Source organism: Salvia hispanica, unplaced genomic scaffold, assembly GCF_023119035.1.
Source record: "Salvia hispanica cultivar TCC Black 2014 unplaced genomic scaffold, UniMelb_Shisp_WGS_1.0 HiC_scaffold_358, whole genome shotgun sequence".
Taxonomy (NCBI): Eukaryota; Viridiplantae; Streptophyta; class Magnoliopsida; order Lamiales; family Lamiaceae; genus Salvia; species Salvia hispanica.
The window spans coordinates 1-24,938 of NW_025952089.1; the positions used below are offsets into that span (position 1 = coordinate 1).

The window sequence follows — 24,938 nt, forward strand, 5'->3', positions numbered from 1 at the left end:
CCAAGCGGATGAGGCAAGATAACTGGAGAGGGCGTGCTGAGCTGGTAGAGAATAGACAATCGCGGGCAGAGATGGCGAAGTGACAACCCAATGGAGAGCATACTAAAGGAGTTGGCAAGAGGAAAGCAAGCATGGAGTTGGAACAAGCGGACATGGTGGACAGGAAGAAGAACCCACCGAACTGAGGAAGAAGCGGCGATGGACAATAGGAGGATGATGACAACCAACCTGGACTCTCTGAAGAAGAACCAACGGAACCACCGCACAAAACCCCTGCCCCGAAGGAGGAGAGGAACATCTCGACCGAACAACTCTACCCACCAGTTAGTTTTCTTTTTTTTTTTTTTTTTTTAAGTTTTTCCCATGTTTATGTTTTCGTACTTTTATTAAATAGGTAGATTTATGTGTTTTAATTGTATGCAAACCCCATTCATAACACTTAGCCTATTTAATAGTCTAAGTGTGAGAAGTAAAAGTGTGACATCCCTAACCCAAAATCATACATTATTTTGCATATTAGCATATTATATTGTCATTTTTACCGTAGTATATTAAGTGTGTGTCATAGATATATTTAGTATTACGATCAATCAGTATAGTCGAATAAATAAATAGTTTTGATTCATGAGAATTTTTATATAAATGTACATAATATATAATAAGTATTGATTATTTTGTTTATATTAAATAATTAATATAAATGCGTATGCATGTGTTGTAACGTGTGCATATGTAAATGGGATTATAGTACTATTCATGTATGTAATTTATATATATATATAATTATAATTTTAGTTTGTGGATAGACTAAGATTACATAAATTAAATAAATAAATGTGAGTACGTGGCATAGCAAATGCATTTTCATGTATTATTTGGTAGTCTAAATTCTTAGAAAGATATACACGTTTCCAAATTCTCCTTTATACGTGGTTTTAGTATAAATATAAAGTATAATACCAAGTGACTCGCCTAGTTTTGCAGCTTACACGTATTAGGACTATATAAGTATATTCTTTTTTCATGAGAATGCAAGAGAGGATATTGGAGGAAGCTACGGTATATTATGTTTTAGAAAGGGACGAAAGTTAGGGGAAAAAAATGAGTGAAGATACAGCAGAAGTAGAAAATAATAAGAAGAAGAATATTTAGCATTTAGGAGTAACAACTATATATAATCTGAGAGTGGTAAACAAAGAGAAGGGATCGAGCTTTTGAGTTGTTTATCCATCGTGATCAGGTGTGTATAAATCACACTTTTAATTTTACATATTTTATGTGATTGATTGCTATGTGTTAAATTGGAGTGAATATTTGAATTATATGATGTGAGCCTGAAATGATTATGTGTTATTTGATATTGATGGTGAAATGTGATGTGGATATGTGGTTTGTGCAAAATATATGTTTACCTATAGTATTGGAATTAATTGTGGAATATATGGTTATGAAATTTGGTGAAATGGATATGTTTGATGTATCATATTGGAATCATTTAATCAGGGGAAAAGGGGATATACCTTTTCGATCTGATATCAAAAAAGCCAAAATTTAATAAGATAATGACTGGGGTAATACAAAGAGCGAGGGACCCGTGGAAAGAAATATGCAAAGGGGGGCCTTGTGGAAAGGTCAAATCAAAGGGGGACCTTGTGGAAAGGCAAAAATATAAGGACCCAGGGGTTAACAAAAAACCCGATACCGGGTTAGTGCCCAAAAATAAAAAAAAGAAGGGAAAACATATGCATTGAATGTTAAATTGTTTATGATATTTATTACTTCCGGTTATATATGTTTAAATGAATGTATTTGATATTTGTATGTGGAATTAAAGGTAAGGTTTATATGCGAGTTGTGAAAACTCGTAAACCAGCAATATTTTCTTTCGGGGAATAAGATATGAGTGAAGTATTTGGTTGAGATGAGTCGTAGGAATTGCACATGTTATCGGGGTCGTAGTGGCACATTTTGGCAACCTTCTCCTCCTCATCATTTTGCATGTAGATAAATGTGTAGTATAGAGTGGTGAGAGGGTCCCACTACTTTTAGAATGTTTGAAATATGTACTTGATAAATAGTGGTTATTTGTTTTAAATGTTTTGAATTTATTTATAGTAAGTGCGTACGTAATAAGGGTTGAGGTGTGACAAAAGGTTTCTTGCTTTTGGTGCATATGTTTAATTGTTTTTCTTTGTGTTTTGTCGTGAGCTTGATACCTCGCGGCAAGCCTCTAGTAGTCTAAGTGTGAGTTATATGTTTTTTTACTTCATGTTTGTAAATATATTGCTCTGTTTTGTTTATAGATCTAGGTATATATACGAAACTCTCAGCTTAGCCTATTGCGTAGTCTAAGTGTGAGGAAGTTTTTTAGATATAATATGTGTTTGTTATAAATATGTGTACGTCATACTAGCCATTCCCAATTTTCACTTCACGGCCCGTATGCGGGGCCCGAGACACTTGTGAAGTGAGAGGAGAAGCGAATGGCCGGTATGACATGTATATATGTGTTATTTGAGTCGGTGCATGTTAGTTTTTTTAGGTTTGTTTAGGTGCAGGAATTATGTGTTATGTTTTATGAATGGGCTTAAAACTCATGCCTCGGCCCGACGGTGAGGAATTGAGGAGATAGGCATGCGGAAACGAAACCACCCACCTCCAGCAACCTAATTACGATTAGATGATGCAAGTATGAAGGGAAAAACTCATCCACTGGGTCGGACATGAAAGCCCTCTCAAAGGTGAGTTAAAAGCCCCCAGTGGAGACTGCTTTCCACTAAATGCGAAGAAAAGAGGCTACCACATGATGTCTAGGGCAAGGTGACCGCGTGTGAGAACCACGAAGGCGATGGGAAACCCCCTCCACACGTACAAAAAAAAGGAAAAACACCCTTAGAACCTAAATTTTTCTAGCTTTGAATTATACCCTAGAAATAACCCGTCAACCACGGGAAGCGTGCGTGCAGGCGTGAGGCAAGGAAGCAAGCGACCGGGAGGACATACAAAATGAACGAAGCTGAAGAAGAGAAAAACAAAGAAGAAGGAGAAAATAGATCCACGAAGTTTCCCAGGATCCAAAAAAAATAGAGAAGAAGAGATAAGGGTAGGCGAAGCGCGAGAAAGAAAAAAATTGAAGAAAATGGTCGCCGAATACTTGACCACAAAAAGAGAAATGAGAATAAGGAACAAAGTGCGGCACGAAAAGCTGCGGCCCGGTGGGAAGCCAAATGTCGAGAAATTGTCAGGCCAAAGAAGAAGCCCTAGCCGGAAGCCCGAATCATGGGATTATACTCATCAAATAAGTAGTTATTGGACCTTGGGGCACTTAGGGACAACTACTGACATTACAAGCCACTAGCCCCATTACAAACCTTAAAGACCTTCGGGGCTGCATGTAGGTCTGAGTCCCGAGAAACATCTATGGTTTAGCATTAGCAAGTCTAACATCCACTGTGAGGAATGAGTGAAGCTGAAGTGAACCAGTGTTTGCTTTAGGATTGAGTGATCTGACAAAGCCAGATATGCTTCTAATATCGATATAAGAAAGATTGAAAATAGTTTTAGCCGGAATGCAACTTCCTTTTGGATAATACAAACTTGAGTTGCCTTTTATTTCATATCTTAATTTCTATTCTTTTTCTTATTTTTCATGTATAAGAATTTGAGCTTGTTGAATAATCTTCACAATTCTTTCAATAATAATTGGAGGGCGAATTTTTTTTTTTTTGATACAATTAATTTCTTTACGAAACATTTATGACCCATGCTTAATACAAAAGTACAAACGTTCACACTTTTCAACAATATTAAGTAGGTTTTATACTTAACGATCCTTGATTTAGGGTATAATAAATGCGGCTAACTAAAGCCAGAACTAAACATAACCATGACATAGGCTAGGGTTTCATTTAATGGGATTTACCAAAGGTATTTAACGAACTATCAAAACAATAAGTCAACGGTTTAATCAAGAAAATCAAAAGATGAATAGATATCATAACTATGCTCGAGGGTCAAGGTTTAATGTAAATCCAACAAAACTCGTGTGTCACCGATATTAAGCAATAATGAAATATTTCAAAAACAATGATACTAAGTTTCATGTTTGAGAGCAACCAAGAGAAAAGTAGAAGAACATGTATGAAGACATGACTCCACTTGATGTTTCAAACGATCATATCATTATTCAATTTATTAGCTCAACTTAGCCACCCGCTGGAAGTCCTTTAACCGACACCTTGCGTAGGAAAAACGCGTGCGGTGAGTGGCTAAACATACTCGGTGGACTCATTACCAAAACGTTTTAATAGTTATGCCACCCTTACCATAGTGAACTCGAGTTTAGCATTTATTTAAAGAATAGCATCGAGTATTGATAAATTCATTACAGCAGTTGCTTGGTCGGTATGTCGTGAAATGCGTGTATTATGCGCAAACGGTTGCTTAGAGTGTGCGGGATTGAAGGGATCCAAGTCGGTGGGGAACGATTGGTGTAGCAAGTGAAAAGGGCTCAGGAAGGGTGCGATCTTTTGACAGGATGCATGCCGGATAAAAAGGCTCGAGAGATGGAGAAGGAGGATATTTGGGATGATCGTGTTGAGGCAAAAAAGGTCAAAATGCGGGAGAAATCTACCACAAGCAAGGGCAAGCCTCCCACATAAAAGAAGCCGCTTGGAGAGAGAGGAGGAGTTGAGTTCGGAGTTTGACAATCACACTTGGTAGAATTCTCTCTAGAGATCCATCCTTCGGCCGTATCCATGCTCTCATTCTCGCCGCGGCTGGCATGGTCACTTCGCGTCCGAGTTTGCTTAGGAGAAGTCATCGGTTCGCCGTTCCAGCCGGTTATTGTAGCAGTGTAGTAGTATCATCGCAGGAGTGGCAAAAACAATCTTAATCGCTTTTCTTAGTTTAAAGTTTAATGGTTTCATCATTTAAGTTTCTTATGAGCACTCGTAGTTGTTCTTCTTGAAGTACCTTGTTATTTTCCAACATTAACGTTATGAAGTTTATTTCGCATGTCACTTTGGTTGGTTGCTTCGTTACGCCTAGGAAAGTTAGATTTAGTTATGTCTTTCCAATTTCTAAGTGTTTTCTTATCGGGAGTTGTTGATTTAAAGGTTGTAGCTATGTTTAGCAAGTTTTCATGCATGAGTTTCCTTTACTGCGCCGTGATTACCACCTTGCGTATCGATCGGTAGAAGCAAAGTTACGGTTTACTGTAGTTTAATTTAAGTTTAAGCATTTTAATGGTGGATCTTGAGTTTGAATTTATGAATCTGTTTTAGTTATGGTGTCGTATTCGTATGATTTTTATCAGTAAGTGAGGAAGAAAACGTCAAAATCAACTTTGTTGGACCATACTGCTTTTAAGTTACTTTTACTTTGTTAAACACTTTTCGGATGTCTTATCAGGACTGTCGAAGCCGTACGTGAGATATATCTTTATGGCTAGGAGAATTTCCTCTTTAGTAGCTGGTCCATTTCCGTATACCACGATGTAGCATGCCTATTTTTGCGAACTGCTCCACGCATGTCGTACCGCCTACTAGTGAGTAGAGTACCACCTTTATTTGCCGTCTAGGTAAAATCTACGGCCAGCGTGTGTAGCAAACACCCGGGGAAAGTCACCCTTGATTATCAAAAACGTGTCCATCCTCGTAAGTTCGACCCTTACCTCCATTATACTAGCCCGGTAAGGAAATGGGTTGAGGAAATTTGTTTGGCCAAGGTCGGTTATGTCACACGACGACTCAGGTGGGTGGGAATCACTTACGATCGATTGGATACACTCCAATTCACGTACGAAAACCACTAGGACAAGGAGCACGCACTTCAAGTATCACAAAAGAATTTCATGGACTGTCCGAGTCAAACAATACCTCCCATTTTCTCATCAATCAACAATGTGATGGTGCGACGAAGTGTGGCCACACTTTCGCCACGAGACCGACCGACTAGCAAGGACGGCTCTCGATCTCTCGTGTACACTAGCCTCGATAGGGTTTGCGGCCCTACTCGGACCCGAATTCGTTTATATAGCCCTATAGCCTAATGGAGCGCACTCGCAAACTAGGCATCAGCACACCAATATCCAAAATAACCATAGGCATGGCATAACAGTTTAATCCATCCTTATTGCTCCACTTTCATAAATTTGCAACATAAGAGAGAGTTTAAGAATAAAGCCCACCTCGATTCCTAGATTTCAAGTACGCTTCTTCTTGCTATCACATCGAGAACGCGAGTTACCACCTTTAATTTATGTGTATCACAAGTAAGTCTCAATCATTGATCAAAATCATGCATGTTCTCAACGTTTCCCTTTTTCCCATTAATTCGTTTTACTATCACCATTCAAAATCAAAGTATGATTATCATGTCACTTTTATTCGCACCACAACTCCCGATCTATCATCAAAATATGTCACGCATGAGTGTTTTAAAACACGCCACACGCACACACACAAACATACACGCACCCACCTCACACACGCGATTCACACACCCACACATATGCATCCCATATTCATCAATTGTTTCCCTTTCACTCATTCTAAATGCATGAGGGCTCAAGAACACCGATTAATCGGTAGATAAAGAAAGATCAATATAGAAAATACATTTTGCAATAGAATGAACGGTAGAAACAAAGTAATAGCCTTGATTCGTCAAAGATTCTTGAATTTCAACTTCAATTCTTCTCAAACGATGAAGAAATCTTGGAGGAAAGTAGAAGAAAAATTGGGAGAGAGTGGGGAGAGAGGAGGCGTGATTTTGGAGTAGCGGGAGGCGTGTATTTTGTGATCTAGGGTTTAGGTTTTGCCTCTTATTTATAGAGTGCAAGATATAATCCCATAATTGAATAAATAAAATATTTGGAAGAGATTTGGGAGAGGAATGACGTGAGAAATGTGGGGATTTCGAATTCATATGCTATTTATTAGCATATGATGGATATTTCACGGAGTAGAATAAAATATCACGGAGAGAATAAAAATAATAAATCTCCCACTAAGAATAGGAAATAGAGCGTGATTTATTGATTCTCTACAAGGAATCAATATTAAAATAAAATATGGCAAGATCTCTTTAGATATGGTAAGATATGCTAGGATATTTGAATTTATTTATGGAAGAGAATAAATAAGAGATCAAATAATAAAATAAAAATCTCTTCTCCCATAAAATAATAGGATTTTCGAAAATCCCCTAGAAACAACAAAAGGGGCCCGAAAATTTCATCAAATATATAAGGGATGATCGGACTTTGGATTTAAATTGGATAATTATCCCTAGCAATAACTAAATCCAAGAAAAATAGGATTTCTTTCCAATAAATAGGAGGGTCAAAATTCCATATGAATAAATAATGCTCATATTTAATTCTCACTCATCCCTTAGGAAATTAATTCACCACAATATTATTTCATCCGTATCAAATATTCGAATATTCACATCACAAAATCCACCATTCAATTTTTACCGCCACGTCACATTTTCAACGACTTTGACTATTCCACGGCCACGTCATATTTTCCACAATATTGACTATTTCATAGCCATCGTCATATATTCAACAAGTTTGTTCAACTCAAACTCAACTCCATATCGCAATTAGGTCACAAAGAATATTGCAATAAATCACTCATTTAATCCACATATATCATAGCATTAAAAGCATTTAATGCAAAAATTTTCACGTCTCAAAAATTAGGGTTCAAAAAAGTGGGATGTTACATTTTATTTTGATATATTCTACTAATATACTATACTACATTTTACACATACGATATAGTGATAAAAGAATATGTATAAGAAAGTCATGACTTATTTGATCCCTCTTATGTATAGAAAGAGATGCTATTTATTGATTGATTAGTTCATCACTAATATCCTATTGAATTATAGATAGAATCTGAAATCATGTAATAAAATTTATATAGCATTTGAAATAATAAAAATAGACTTAAGTTAACCTCAATCCATGTCATATATGAAAGTCAAGCAAAGCCCACTTGTGTGTAGATTAATAACAATTAAATGAATTATTTGATCTAATAATTAATCAATAATCACACATGCAAGAACACATGGTTAATTTTAATTAATATCTCATATTGGACTTTTCTCTTCACATTTTACCTAGCCACTCGAATCTCCCCTGTGAATGCGTTGTTCTTGACATTAAAATTAATATACAAACCATTCAAGAACCTCAATTATTGACTTAGATCGCCACATTACAAATTTTAATTAAACATTCACATTCAATTATCCTATATTCAATTCCAATAATTCACCATGCAAAACTCATTACAATATATCAGGACACTAGTACTATTTAAACCCTTACTCCTAAATCACAAATTGTTCATTCAAAAACCCTAATTATTTACATTTCTTGATACAATGTCAATGCAGCAAAGGCCGCACTTCGACGAATCCCTATGGGTGAAGCGCATCCAGCAATCCATCGACGACGATCTCGACGAGGATAGCAAGATCCCGGTGACTATCTTGCCGTCCCCAAAATCCTAATGGCGACCGATCCGGATTCATACATCCCGCAACAAGTGGCGATCGGGCGTACCACCATCTTCGTGCCGAACTCTACGACATGGAGCGCTACAAAGTCGCCGCTGCCAAAAGGTACCATAATTTGCCAATTAAAATTTTAGCTCACAGTCGTGACTCGCTCTGATACTTATATACTAATTTCATTAGTTTTTTTATTAAAAGGAACCAAAGGAGCTAGACAACGTGAAGCTGAAGCAACTCGTTGATCATCTCATGAAGATGGAGCTCCGAATCAAAGCCAGCTACCACCGCCCCCTGGAATCGGGTGGAAGCCCTAGCTTGGATGATGGCGGTCGATGTCTCCTTCCTGTTCGAGTTTATGCAGGTCTGCGCCGTGAAGGAGGGAAGGTGATCACCAGGATTCCGTCGAGAATGGATTATCTCATCGATTTGGCGCGGAGAAAAACCGCTCACAACGCGATTCTCAGAGACATCGTGATGCTCGAGAATCAGATCCCGCTGTTTGTGATGAGGAAGCTTCTGGAGCTTCAATTCTCGTCGCTGGAGATGGCGGACGACAGACTTCACGCGATGCTCGCCGCCCTCGCCAAGGATCTCTCCCCTTTCAGATGGCGGAGTCCTACCAACGCGTTGCGCTTGGCGATTGCGCTCACTTGCTCGAGTTTCTCTACAATTACGTCGTTCCGAGCACGGACCGGGAGCCGGCGTCGATCGAGATCGACGTGGCGGAGGAGGGCGCGGCGGAGGGAGAGGAGGAGATGGTGGAGACGACGCACGTGAGGCAGCTGCGCGTGGTGGTGTGGCGCGTGATCTACACCTCCGTGAGGACGCCTGCGCGTTTCGTGAAAAGGGTAATTCTGTCAAAACCGATGAAATTGGCGGTAAAATTGCCGTGGAAGGTGGTTTCCAACATCCCGCTTTTGAAGACGCTGACGCAGCCGATTGAGAGCATGTTCTCCGACTACGGGGAGAAGAAGGACGACGGCGACGGCGGAGATGACGAGGAGAAGCCGCCGCTGCAGGAGGAGATCGTGATCCCCTCCGTCACGCAGCTTGTGGACGCAGGGGTGAATTTCGTGCCGACGGAGAAGGGGATCTCGGGGTTCAATTTCGATTCGACAACCCTGACATTGACGATTCCGGTGGTGAAGCTGGATCTGAACTCGGAGGTGGTGCTGAGGAACCTGGTGGCGTACGAGGCGTGCGTGAAGTCGGGGCCGATGGTGATGGCGCGGTACACGGAGCTGATGAACGGGATCGTGGACACGGAGGTGGACGCGGCGGTGCTGTGCCGGAGGGGATAATCGTGAACCACCTGAAGAGCGAGAGGAGGTGGCGGATCTGTGGAACGGGATGAGCAAGTCGATCAGGCTGACGAGAGTGCATTCGCTGGATTGTGTGATCGCGGATGTGAATAAGTTCTACAGCGATCGGTGGAAGGTGAAATTGGCCAAGTTCATGAGGGAGTATGTGTTCGGATCGTGGAGGTTACTGACGTTTCTGGCGGCGGTGGTGATGGTGGCGCTCATGTGTTTGCAGGCGTTTTGCCAGGTGTATAGCTGTCACAAGATTCTGCGCATCAAAGCGCTTGAGCCTGATGGCACTCAATGATTCATTTCAATTTCTTTCTCTCTTTTCTCTGAATTTGGAGAACGAATGTGCAAACTTATGTTTTGTAATTGTCACTACTCTTTTATCGTTTTTTCTGTTAGCGTTCACTGATTTTAACTTAATCGTCGGTTTGGTTCATAGTAAGATCATCATTTTCAATTTCGAGAATTAAACAATATTAATCATTTTCAATTTCGGAATCGGCATATCGGTTAATCGGTCTTGTTTCCATCCTAACACGTTCTAAGTGTGAATCAACGATTAATTGATGGTTTCGTGCAGTTTTTACTCAAATTAGAGGAAAATGTCAAATATTCGTCGGTTTTCGATTCTAAAGCTGGAACTCATGTGATCAAGGTTGATTTATAGTCACATTTTGCTATAAAAGTTCGTCCCACATTTATAATCACATTTAGAACTTTTCATATTTGGACATAAAATTTTACCCCATTATTCACTAAAATTACACTCAAATGCCATTATCTACATTAAAATAAATCAAAACAAAAATAAAAAACCAAAAAGTCAAAAGGGACCCACCTTCAACCAACTCACTTCATTTATTACACACTTCATCATCTCACTTAATTAATTACACACTCTATCATCTCACTCCATCATCTCATTTCATTTATTACACACTCCACCTCTTACTTCATTAATTACACACTCCACCAATTCCTTAAAACTTGTGCCATAACTAAATGTGACTATAAATATGGGACGGAGGAGTAGTATAATATAATGCAATATTATATAATTATATTGTTGACAAGAAGGCGGGAATTTTATATTCTTGGTAGCTTTGTTTTCGGCTCCAATTTTATAAACACAAGGTAAGACAAATTTGGAATCAAATTATTATAGGAGTTGGCCCTACCAAAAACATTATCTGTAAATATGAAGGCATGATTATGGTTGTTGAAGTTTAATTGTGTTATAAGCTAGCACGTTATTGGAGTATTATTGAAATAATTTTTTGGATCTACTTAGGATTAGTGGAGATCATGTGCTTTAATCCTATCTCACTATCTGTTAACTTTTACAAAAATAAAAACAGTCTCATTCACTAAAGCATGTAAGGGATAAATCAATCAAATTCTAGTTACTTTTCATTCCAAAATAATTAATGATAAAAAGAGTAACTTACAGATCTGCTCTCGGCCTGGCCGAGACCCTTGGACAATCCGAATTAATTTTATTTTTTTTTCCAGTTTTTGTGTTAATTTTTTTGGGTTTTGGAGAAGATGAAGTAAAGAAGGTGTTGTTAGAGTTTATATACTAGAAATCACCTTTCGATTGTTTGAATATGTTAAAACTCTTATTTTATTTTCCAAAGGAATAAACGGATTATTTTTGTCATAATGTTGTTATGTTTTACATTTAATGGATGTTTATTACATGTTTAAATGTATAAGTAACTTAACAAAGTCTAAGTCTTTGTTTTAGTAGACCGGTTGTGGGCGTCGTTCACTTTAAGGTAACACGGTCAGTTCTAAACAAAGAAAAAGAAGAATTTCACAAATCTAGATATGCTTAGACTACCTATCGTGAAAGGTTCCAATGTCGATCCGATTATTTCTAAGCCTTACTGAAATAAGATGACGTAGGTGTGGTATAGATCTGAATGGATCTAACAGTGAGATAGTCTTTATGTTATCTCTGATAGACGGGGTCTTGTAAATTGTTATTTCTTAATCAATGTCACGTTAGCATTGAGCATACGGTATTGATTATGCACTACTTGACTTACCAAATGGTGTGTTTTCGCAACCCAATAAGGTGGTATATTGGGTAGTGGTGATTAATATCTAACGGTGCTAGGATTGCTATTACGTTGAATCGTGCGCGAGGTGAGTCTCGTTTGATAACATCCTCAAGAGAAGATTGAAATAAGGTTTTATTATTCGGAACCTAGCTAGTTGGAGTTTAATTACTCTATGAATGATAAATGAGATTTTCTTGTTGGGTCCTCTCTTGAATAAATAAGATATTAATTAATTAAGTCCATAGCAGATAATAATTAATTAATGGATGTTTCTATCTTAAGCGCGGGAAATAAATATCAAGTATTGGAAACCCGAAGTACTTATAATTTCGAATTTGGATGGGGAGTGCAATATTACTTACGTAGTGGTTGCTCGTAATATTCCAATTATAAGCTTATATTAAATTGGGTTTAATTTAATTAGTAAAAGCTAATTGGAGGAGCCCATATCCAAAACCTTCCATAGATCTCTGTCTCGACCCAATATGTGCACTTATTATAAATAGGAGAATAAAGGAGACAGAAAATACACTTGTTTTTACTCAAAATTTTCGTCCCTTCTTTCTAGTAAGAGGACGATTTTTCCTCTTCTTCGAGGGATTGGTTTTCCGTCTTCTTTATTTAAGTCTAGTATACTGGTGAGATCGGCCCACTCGATATCGGTTTACTGAGTCCAGGGAACAGACGGAAGATCCGTGGTTTTGTACTAAAGATCTTCACGTAGAGAAGCTAGCTATCTTCGATTCTTTGGAGAATCATCAAGGTATAATGGCTAAACCGTAGAAAAGCATGTTTTAGGTTTCAATTAATTTAAAGCATGTTTTATTTGAGTTATGAGCATGATACATGTGATAATTACGCGAATAAAATTTGTCTAAATATCTGCTAAATAGATCGAATTATTAGTAATTGATTTATGTGAGCGCTTCCACTGCAGTCCTTCAGTGGTGCAGAGAGAGAGTGTATGTACGAAAATTTAACGGGTTTTCAAAAATTTAGCATTAATTTAGGAAACAAATCAATCTCAATCACTAAATCCTATTAAATTGGTCAACTTTTTTAATTAAGGATTGTGATTTCAATTCACACCCTAATTACGGAAATAACTAAATTCAAATTTTCAATAAATATATTTACTTGTAATTGTCAAATTTTTAAAATTAATTTAGTTTTTAAAATTATTATAGTCCAATAATTTTTATTCTAGCTAAATTAAATATAAGAAAAATGTAAGAAAATAATTTTAATTGTGGCCTGAGGTGACATGCCCATCAGGTTTGTAAACCGGCGTTCCGTTTCAGAAATGTGGATCCGAACCGAACCGTGAGGCTATTCACGGTTCCGGTTGGAACTGCGGTTCTTTCGGTGATTTTTTACGATTTTTCACGGTTCCGAACTGCGGTTTTCGGCGGTTTTCGTGGTTACGGCTTGGTTTCACGGTTTCGGTTTGTAAATTTAAAACCTGAACCGCCATGGTTCAAAATGATGGTTCCGGTTCAAGAAAAAAGTCACGTTCCGTGTTAACGCAAACCGAAAACCTTGGGCATCTTACGAGGGCCACCATTATAGTGGCCAGGTTTTCATAGGCAGAGGCAAGTTTTGTTGGACATGCCCAAAAATGGTGGCTTGGGCATGTTCAAGAGGGCACCATCGTGACACTCTCAAGCAACCCAAACAGCAGATTAGTGGGTATGGACAGAAAAGTCTTGGGCTATCCCTTAAAAACAAACGTGACCTTTAAGAATTATTTTTTGGACTTAGAGAGTAGCAGTATATAATTACATTTAATATTGGATAAGGAGAGAATTTAAGTAACAAAAAAACACAAGAGTTCTTAAAGAACAAACTACTTAAACTAGTAGGAAGTACAGTATATGTTAATTTTAATGAAACTTTGGCTTTGGATTCAACAAATGGTGATAAGTTTTATCCAAACTTCTTTTAAAATTGTTAAATTCGATACGAACTTAATAATTTATGGACAAGCATACGCTTAACAGTGATATTTCTCTAACTTCGAGTTGTCTAATTGATTTAAAACTAAAAGCCAAAACTGGTTATGAATGTATTCTCATTTTATCATTTTGGTTTTATCTTTATCTTTTGAATTTTGCATCCGAACATTTCACTCGGATCAGATTGATCCTACACTAATAATTCCATCAATTTTTAAACAGTTTTTAACTCGATTTTGTTGTACGGTTTTAACCCGAATGGAATTTAAAATCATAAAAATCGATCAAAATCGAGTTAAAACCGTTTAAAAATTGACGATGTTAGTGTAGGACCAATTGTGACCCAAATTAAATATTCATGATGCAAAAATTCAAAAGATAAAATATAAGATAAAATCATAAAATGGACGTATGTTCAAATAGCGATTGTGGTCTTTCTCTTGTTTTAATTATACAACTTTCCACTTGGGATGTATATATTGGAGAAGGTAATAAACATAATTAAAGCCACTTTCCATTAGTAAATTAGTAACTGCAGCAGCCAAGAGTTGTTTCAACACGTAACAACTTCAATATATATATGTAATGAAATCACTCATTATGAAGATGGTTTTTGAAAATTCTAATAGACATCCTGAAACTCTGTATCCAAATGCAAAATCTTTTCCTTTTGATGCCTGCAAAATTCAATTCCTCAATTTCTACTAATGGAAGATTAGTATCCCCGAATGGAAGAAAATAATTATTTGTAGTTATTAAAACTTTTTTCATACTATATCTATTTCCCAATTATGAAAAATAACAGTAGTACTACTACTCCATTAACATAGCATATCGTCTCCAAATGGTATAACTGGCCAATGTCGCCTGAATAAATAATTTCATATACTCGTATATAGAACGGTTGGGGTTTATCTTAAATACTGCTAGTACTATATGCATTGGAAAATCCTTTTTATACAAATTAAGTCTAAACAACCATTATCAAATAGTACTCCTATGATCGCACGAGGCTTGTTACATTAGAAATAGAAATACTCCACATGGTGGACAGTTGAAGTAATTGATTTCAAAGAATAACTATAGTTAGTAAATGAATTCGATTAGAATTTAGTACTACTATAAAACGTAACGAGGTACTCCATCCGTCCCATTATGTTGATCATATTCCTCTTTGGGATGTCCAAATAAATTGAGTCATTTTCTTTTAATAAAAAACTAAAACTTCGATCACTTTTACTTTATTCACCAAATACTTACTCTCTCTTTTATCTTTCTTACTTTATTCTTCTCTTTTCTTTTGTGAATTATCTTATTCTTTGTCTTAGATTTGTCTCATTAGTTGAGCGGATCTTGTATATTTGTTTGACTAATTAAAATATGAGTAATAAAATAGCCCCTTTTATCCAATGTTTTGCTATGACTATAAAAACATGAAGCTTCTCTCTAATATGCACGTTTTGCAACTCGTACACTACATAGATTCTCTCTCTTTATCAAAAATCAATTCCAACCAGTCCGAAAGCCTCAATCCATTTCCACCAATTACACACGAGCTTGTTACACACAGTTATCCATTCCCATTTACATTTAGCCTCTCACTCACACTTTCAAACCCACATTCCTCCCCAACACCATGATGCCGAGCTTCACCACCAAAACCACTTCTTTCCTCGCTCTATCAGCCTTAATCCTCCTCCTCTTCACATCCCTCTCTTCACCTGGTACGTTTTATCAACTGGGATATGTCCAAAATCACATCTTTTGCCAACCCTTTTCATATGTCTTGCAGGTGCGGCTGACGGCGCCGTCGTTCCGCGGCGCTCTGTTTTGGGAAACGAAACGGCTTTAGTGCTTGCTGAGGAGAGAACGCGTAGGAAGGATCCGCTTGATAACCTCAACTACTACACAGGAGGCTGGAATATCAGCAATGAACATTACTTTACTGTAAGAGCTTCTTTTTTTTTGCCTCCTTTGCTTACTGTCTTTGTAACAGATACTACTAGGAGTATATTTGTTGTTGAGCAATTTAGTTTTATTTACTAGGTTTGACTAGCTAAAATTGGGGCTCAATTGTTTCAAAAGGTTAACTTTTTAGTGCTGCTTCATGGGATATTACATCAAGTTGAAATTGTTCAAAGAGATTCTTTCTCAGTCTTAGATATGTTGTCTAGAAATTGCTGAGGTAGATAAAGATTGGTTCATATAGAATTGTCTGTTTTTGTGATGTTCGAGTTGTGCCTTAAACTTGGACTTGGTGAAAAATGATGTTTACTTGTTCAAGTATCTAATTAGCGTCTTAAAGGTTTTAACTTTCTAGCTATTAAATTGAACAAGTTGTATGGCTTGAAAATTGAAATAATTGTTTTTTTCCCTCTATTTTGATGCAGTCTGTGTTTTACACTGGCTCTACCCTTACCCTTATTGCTTTAGCCTGGTTTGTGCTGTTTGGGATCTTCTTGCTTCTGTCGTGTATGTACGTCTGCTGCTGCAGACGCCGCACTTATGGCTATTCGCGTGTTGCCTATGCACTCTCGCTCATTCTCTTAACATTGTTCACAGTTGCTGCTGTGTAAGCCTGCTCCCCTTTTGAACTTTATGCCATTTCTGCTCGGACTTGATCTGATTCATATTGCCTTCTCGTGCATCAGAGTTGGTTCTATTGTTCTTTACAAACGCCAAGGGAAGTTCCACGACAGTACAAAAGATACGTTCGAGTATGTGCTGGGACAAGCAGATTCCACTGTTGGCAACCTGAAAAGCTTTTGAGTTATCTCACTTCTGCCAAGACGGTTGGAGTAGATCAAGTTTTTCTTCCTAAAGACGTGCAGAACAACATTGACAAGGTCAACACGTTGGTCACCTCTGCTGCCGACACTCTTGAGAGTGCAACGGAGAATAATAAGGATGAAATATTCAAATATTTGGATGATGTGTGAGTGTATTTTGAGCTAACTGCTTTATCGTTCGTATTTTCCTCACTGTTGTACACATGTCTTACTCTTATCTTGGTTCCGTTTAACGACTTACAGGGGGTGGACTCTCATTATAGTAGCTGCTGTAATGCTTACCCTTGCATTTCTTGGTTTTGGTAAGTTCTGATTCCTTCAATTTGTAGTTTTTGGAATGGTGATTTTCCAAATAAATGATGTTTGATGATTAGTTGATTTGTGATCTGGTGCAGTGTTATCCGTTTTCGGCCTACAGTTTCTCGTATACATGTGAGTGAACTTCAAGGATACGTTCCATACATTAACCTTCTGTTAACTTCAGTTGCACAATCTCAAAATCCTATGCTATTCTTCGTAGATTGGTCATCGTTGGTTGGATCATCGTTGCACTCGCTTTCATCTTGTGTGGCGTATTCCTTGTTCTTCACAAGTAAGTGTCGTCTACACAAAGAATCTTTCCTTCTTTCCTGTTGAAATGCTAACTAGCCACATTTTTGTTATCTGTTAGTGTGATGGGAGATACCTGTGTGGCCATGAGTGATTGGGTTGGTAACCGACAGCTCACACAGCGTTAGACAAAGTCATCCCGTGTGTGGACACAGCTACCGCTGAAGAAGCTCGCTCCCAAAGCAAAGAAGTGACCTTCCAAATGGTTCAGCTCGTGAATGGGATCATCGCTAATGTATCCAACCCAATCTACCTCCTGTCGTTGGACCTTTGTCGTACAACCAGTCCGGCCCTTTGGTGCCTCTTCTCTGCAATCCGTATAATCCCGACAAGACAGACCGTAAAACATGCAATCCTGGTGAAGTTGGCTTCGCAAATGCAACACAAGTAAAACTGCTTATCCTCAAGGTTGAGCCAACTTTACTCAGCTGAGGCTGTCTAATGTCTCGAATATGGGTCATATGGTGCAGGTTTGGAAGAATTACGATGCCAAGTTGCGAACAACAAATGCGACAGTAGGCGCCTAACGCCTAGTATGTATGATCAAATGAGTGGAGCTGTGAATGTGAGCTACGGGCTGTACCACTACGGGCCGTTCCTGACCAACCTAGTGGACTGCACGTTATCGAGACACTTCGGGCAATACACAAGGATCACTGCCCGGACTTGAGGCTCTACAGCAGGTGGGTGTACATTGGTTTGTTGATGGCCTCTGTTGCTGTGATGCTCTCTCTCGTGTTTTGGGTGGTCTATGCAGAGAAGGCGCACGAAGTATGCGAAGCCAAGCTGATGCTGCGACTCAGGCCTCTTATGAATCCAAAGAGCCCTGAGATGGTGAGGATTTGCATCTCCAACTTCACTTGTATAGATCTTTTTCATTGAAGATTTGAGTTTCTTAGCACTATTTTCACCAGATTAACTGATTAAGTAAGAATTCTTGGTGAAATTTTCCTACTAATGGTTTGTGATTATTTCTGATATTTATCAGCTTGTGTTTTTAGAAATCACAAATTTGACAAACTAACAGCCTTGAGCCTTCTATACATGTATGGTTAAATTCTGAGTTACATATGTATTTCTAATTTGATCAAATATAATTATGATTCCACTCTTCATAAAAAAACACCTATATTGAAAACTTACATGGAGTACTTGATTTTAATTTTATATAACTAAAATGCATTCATCAAATTATTAATCACACATGATCAATCAAATGAAATGTGATACAATGATCTAAAATTATCAAGATTTGTGGACCCTCTACTAACAAATTATGTAGTAGTATGATTTTAGAGCACTCCCAATGAGTTCGTTAAACTCGGCGATTTTTCGCCGAAAATCGTCGAGTTTCGACGGCCGATGGGAAGAATTCGGCGTCTGGCGTTATTCCTCCCAGATGTAACGGCTGATCCATGCCGAAACATGTCCTGAATCATCGCCACTGTGTGGCGATTCGCGATGTTCGCGATAATTTTTTTTTTTTTTTTTTTTAAACGGCTATATCTATAATTCCACCACTATAAATACTTACTTCCTCCCCATTCATCACACCAATTCTCAATTTTTCAATCTCTTATCTCAATCTTCAATCTTCAAAATTATGAGCTCTAGTAGGAAAAATTCTCGAAAAAGTAAGGGTAAGGGCAAAGAGTCGAGTTCGCAAATTCCCAACACGATGAAGCAATGAGCGGATGAGCTCGTTGTTGTCGATGGGTTCTCCTCCCGGCCAATATCCATACGGGTGTCCCCATTGCGACTCCTACGCCACGCAGACTTTCTCCGTACTTCCGCTACCCTCGCATGCCCTTTCCAGCCGACGATGTGTATCGCCCTAGATAGTCACATCGTTGTTCGACACCCCGGATCAACCCTGCGACGAAGAATCTCAGGGCCGCGACGTACAACGGATCCGATACTCAGCACGGACGACTACGAGGTGGAAGAACGCCCGCCGAGCCGCCTTCCGAGCGGGAAGGGAAGGCGCCGGCGCGACGCGACGATACGGCTTCCGATGAGAAGCCGAAGCGGACAAGGACTACTTACACTCTCGAAGAGTCCGAGCCGATAGCCAACGTCGGGCGGACACGACGCAAGACCGGTGCGCAGCAACTACGGACCGAGATCATGTTCGGGCGCGAGTTACGATAGTCACGACCAACAAGACTACCTCGATGAAGGACCATGGCGTGAGGCGATCCGCCGCATTGGGAGCGCCTCATGAGGGACGCGCCCATTTCAACGGTATATATTCTAACTTGATGACGAACATGACGAGTGGCGGAACGAGCACATGGTCCGAGATGAGGCCATCCGGATGTATAGTGGCAGTTCTTGTCGAAGGGCTTCAAGTATTGGAAAATCTATGATAGGTCAAGGATCTCCCCAAATTCCGGACGGAGATGCACAGCGCGCTGCACGGAAATCGGTGCGCCGCGACTTAGCGGTGCGGAGAGTGAGGGCAGCACGATCCCCATCGACTTGTCGAGGATGGTCCGCACGAGCGCCCGTGGGAGCGGCAAGGCGAAGGAGGCGGAAGGAAGGGCACATCGTCGATGCCCATCGAATCCCCGTTCTACAACAAGCCACGTTCTCTTCCAATGCCGCCACTCGCGCAGTTGTCACGTCTGTACTTCACCGACGGCGGAACCCGAAGAGAAGCAGACCCTCTCGGTCGACCATCCAAAATATGAAGATCAAGATGGACCTCTCCGGGACGCTCCTCCCTCTTAGTTTTTTAAATCCTTGTTTTTTATGGTTTTTTATTTGTAGTTTTTTTTTCTCGTTGTATTATATTTTCCAATGATTAACATAAACGACGAATTGTTCATTTATAAATCTATTTAGTAAACACATTTGTAGGGAAAATTAAATAATATTAAAAATGATGATGTAAAAATGAAATGTTGAGTTAGGGAGAAATAAGAAGAAATAAGGGGAAACCATTGGAGGTTGGCAAAAAGTTGGCTAAAAGCTGGGGATAAATTTTGGTGCGATGTCGCATATGGCGGGAGTTAGGGAGAAATAAGGAGTTTTGAGAGAGCATTGGGAGTGCTTTACCGACTTTATTATTACAAAAGCTTTGCTTAAGCCTCAAGAACCACTTAATTATTTTCATAATTATTAGACCTGACCATGAGAGATGCTGGTGAAAAACGGACAGCAAGAAGCAAATTTATTTCAAAATTCAATTTTAATAATTCAATCCATCAGGTTATAAAGCCCAGCTGGCAATTATATGTCTTTTTTTAGTTGTTTTTGTGTTGCTTTGGTCCTTATAATGAGCCCACCTAGTTCACCAGCTGAATTATAATACTGGATTATAATGATAAATTATTAAATCTCCTCTGATTTTCAGTCTCGTCTCAAAGTACTATATATAGAGAATTTTTCATAATTTTTTTTAACTTATATATAAAAAAAATCATCATGAAGCAAGGAATTTTAATATAGTCAAACACGTCAATATTGAACTATTTAATTTGTTGTTACAAACTCATTGGTTGGTTTAGTGCTATCAGATTTAGAAAGCGACGCTTGTGAGACCAAACGTAGTGAAAAAGGTAGTTGTTGACGTCAAAAAATCATATAGTAGCTGCTACAAACAATAAAATGGAGAATGAAGAATTAAATTGAATTTTAACACCAAAGAGACAAACCACTACTATATGATGTGGTCGGCATTAGCTAAAAAGGCCGAATTTAATGGCATAATCACAAAATATTTAGAGCCTTAAAGTTTTTAAAACAATCTAAAAAATTAGATGGTAATATTAGTATATAAATTATCGATGAAAATAGCAGCAAAATTTTCCTAACAATTAATATGATAGTGATTAGTAACCAATATTTCCAATTCCTACTCCAATAATGTAGGAGTTGTAGCATAATTAATTGCATTCAGTTTTGAGCCATTCACAACTCAATCACGAAATAAAGATAATCTAAACGCTGGTTTGACCCATTTAATGGCTCTTGGTATTTATTTCATTATTATTTTAGAGGGAAAGACTTTATGCATAATTTTCAAAGTAGAGACTAAGACCACTTTGATTTGAAATTTGGTAATCTTGAAATGTCTTAATTCTTAAGACATTAAAATCACCAAAGAATTATTCAACCATCTCTCCCTAACCAGTGCTGACACGTTACAAATATATCATCGAATAATATTTATTTTGAAGCCGCAAGATTCCTTGCAAACTTCAATTTTCCGTGCCGGCTCATGTGCTTTTTTCGTGGTTGGTTAAAATCAGTTACACTTGATCCAATCACTAATCAGGATGTAAAAGTTTATCTATTACTCATAAAACTTCGTGTATTCATAAAAATAATTTCTTTTTTATTTTGATCCATCCACTAAAATTAATCTCAAATTTATTTAGGAAAAGCTTTTTACTAGTAAGTACTATTTTCTCTTCTTTCTTCTACTTATCCATTTTTCCTTTTTCTAATAATTATGAGACTATTTGTATACATGGAATAGTAATATTGTCGATTGATGGAGTGGGTTAATTAAAAATTAGCAGTGAAAAATAGCAAAAAGAAAGTTTTCACTTCTCTTTTGTATCTTGCATCTATAGTATTTCGTCCCGGTGGATTTCTCTCTCATTTACTAAAAGTATGGAATCTTAGGTTATTAATTGGACGAATATCGGTCATTCCGAATTTTTTTTTTCTTGATATTCAAGAAAAAGGTATTCTAGAAAAGTTCATAGAAAATCGTCTTCTTTGAAGAAATGATCCAGGAATGAGACTATTTTTTATACATTCCGAAGTAATATATTATTCATAAAAATGCAAAAATCGAATTTTCCACATTAATACCATTAACAATTTGACATGTTTTCATCCAAATAACAAACTAGTTGATGGTATCTGCAGGCCTAAAATATGTTCCTTTCTTTTCTAGGTAGTTGTCAAATCTCTAATCTCTAGGCATCTCAAGTGATTTTCCTACTACTTTTTGTAGTCTTTTAAATACTTGGCAGAAAGCAAGCAAATATTGTCAAAAGAAGAGGTGGGAGATTTGTGTTGGACAGTTATCAACGAATAAACATGTGTCGGCCACGTGGCAGCAACATTCGAAAAAGGATGCTATAGTGCGCCATGTGCGCTCATCAACACCACATATTGTTTCTGATTTATTTCAATATATTAAAAATAATTATAATGCTAAGTATGTGTTGATTAGTGGTAGAATGATTAACTGAGTGTAAATGTTTAGAAAATTCAGCATTGATTGATGATAAGTATATTAAAATATATTGTATTTTTACGAAAAAGGGTTGATTACAATTAAACAGCAACTTCCAACATGAATCATTAATTTAGTTTACAAATCTAAAATCACTTGCCGATTTTAAAATTAAACATACTCCATAATTTATCCCTATAGATTAGTTCAATGAAGAAATTAGGCTTTAATTTATTAAAATTTAATGGAAAGAGATGTTGATAGAAAAGTACTGGTCACTGCTACCAGATTCATATGCGCTGCATTGAAATTGATGTTGATGTCAACATTGTGGTCTCGTACCAATGGTTAGCTCAGCCATCCATACATACGTTTAGTCCATTCGCATTCGATTATACTCCAAGTACTCGTATAACTTTTTTCATACCCACCGTTGTCTACTTATCGTCTTAACTCCGTCTTTTCTCTATTAATGGGCCTCTTAATACTTTTCTAAATGTAATCTCTATGAGCAATAGCCAATATATCTTGTACATCTTGTATATTCATTCGATTTCATTTTTATTTTTAATTCCAACGTATTGATTAATAAAAACACACTTCATTGAAATAAAATAAATATTACAACTTAAAAGCCTAAAAATAGAAAAAAGTACATAATTTAAAATCCTAAAAAATAAAAAAAAAAAAAATAATTAAAATTACTCTAAATGAAACTATAAAAACTACTCCCCCGGTGAATCATCATCCCGAAGTCGGCGGTACAACTATACCAAGTTGAGCTCTCATATACTCAATTCCGCCATATGGCGCAACTTGGCGGGATTCATTTTGAGAGGTCGCCATCGTGCGACTAGGTACATAGACATTAGGGTGTGCGAGCCGTGCCGTGCCGTGCCGGAGCCCGAGCCCTCGCCGCTGGCTTGGTCCGCGGCCCATCCTCTCGCTCTACGCCTGCCTTCGCCGCCTTGGTCCTCGGCCGACGTCGTGCAGGAAGAACCCCGCATCATCGGTTGGCGTGCCCTCACGTGAGGTGTTGCCTTCGCCGCCATCACTAGGCGAGTAGTGGCCATGCGTCGTGCGCTTCGTGCGTTTCGAGCGAGCCGAGCCGCACACAGCCGTCAGGTGGTGAACTATGCGACCAAACATCGACAAGCTTGAAATCTTTGCCGACGTCGTCTTTGAAGACCCGCAACGCCGCTCTCGAGAATGTCGGCTCCACTGGCTCCGCTTTGATAATTCGCCTCTTCTCCCCGCATATCGCGCAAAAATTTTTGACATCTTTGTCGCTTCGCTCCCAATGAAGCGGAGCATCTTCACGTTGCGGGGACGGTATTGTCGGCCTTCGGCGTTGTAAACTTCGGTGACTTTTAGCCAAAAACACTTGTGGGTTTGTTGATTCCCGACAGACAGGATCGTACGAGACGCATCAAGCGTCGTACGAGCCAATTTCCGGCTGGTATGCATGCCGCTGCCGTCTCCACAGCCTCTGCATCCATGCCCTCCTCTTCTCCTCGGCATTGGCCAGAGGCCGAGGTTGATCTGCCCGGAGCGGAGCGGAGCCTCACCAATTGGCGTCGGGCAAACTGCGTTCGGCGCCAAAAAAATTCTGGAATTTGGGATAATCCCGGGCCCTTGCCGTACCTCGGGGGGACGATAGTATGCATCCACATCAAAATGCGGTGTTTGGTACGGCCGCGGGGTGGTCGAGCCTTGGGTGCCCGGCGACAACCGAGTACCCAAACAGTTGTACATGCTGCCTAGATCGTCGAACGAGTTCAAGTCGAACCCGACGGAGCGCGCCCTGGAGCCGCCGCTGGAGTTTCCATCACCGGACATTTTTTCAACAATTTGAGAGTAGTGTTTGTGTGTAAAATGGAAGAGGAATGAGATTAGTGTTTGTGTGTAAAATGGTGAATGGAGTATGAAGTATATTTATAGAAGAATAAAAAAAAATGAAAATTCGACCGTTTTGTTCCAGCGTCATTTGACCGTTTGAAAAAATATATTTTTTTTATTAAATTCGAATTTATAAAAAAAAATATTACGTCATGATACGACGCCCACTCGGGGCCGGAGTGGGCGTCACGCAATGCTCGCAGCGGCGTCTCGCCAGCTCGAGGCCGGCCTCGCCGGTCGCGTGCGCGACGAGATGCTCGTCTCGTCGAGACGAGACGAGCCTCGGCAGCGACTCGACTGCGGCTCGTGTCGTCGAGACGAGATCGAGCCGCGTTGCGGATGCTCAAGGGCATTCATAATAGTAGAATGACGACGCCCTAAGCTCGCCCTACGCATCACCACATCGGCATTTTATCCTCCGCCCTTCCACCTACAATGTGCACTACTACCTCCTAAGCATTTTATTTATTATTTAAATATTTAAACACTATAAAAATTCATTAATCATATTTTTTATGTTTGCAAATATATCAATTAGCAAGAATAAAAATTAAAAACACCACAAATTAAAG

The 24,938-nt window shown here is 38.7% G+C and overlaps 2 pseudogenes; both read left to right on the forward strand.

Annotated features, from left to right (window-relative positions):
• The first annotated feature begins 8,358 nt into the window (after positions 1-8,358).
• Positions 8,359-10,167, forward strand: LOC125199020 (annotated as a pseudogene).
• Positions 10,168-15,435: 5,268 nt separating this feature from the next.
• Positions 15,436-18,152, forward strand: LOC125199022 (annotated as a pseudogene).
• Positions 18,153-24,938: the final 6,786 nt, after the last annotated feature.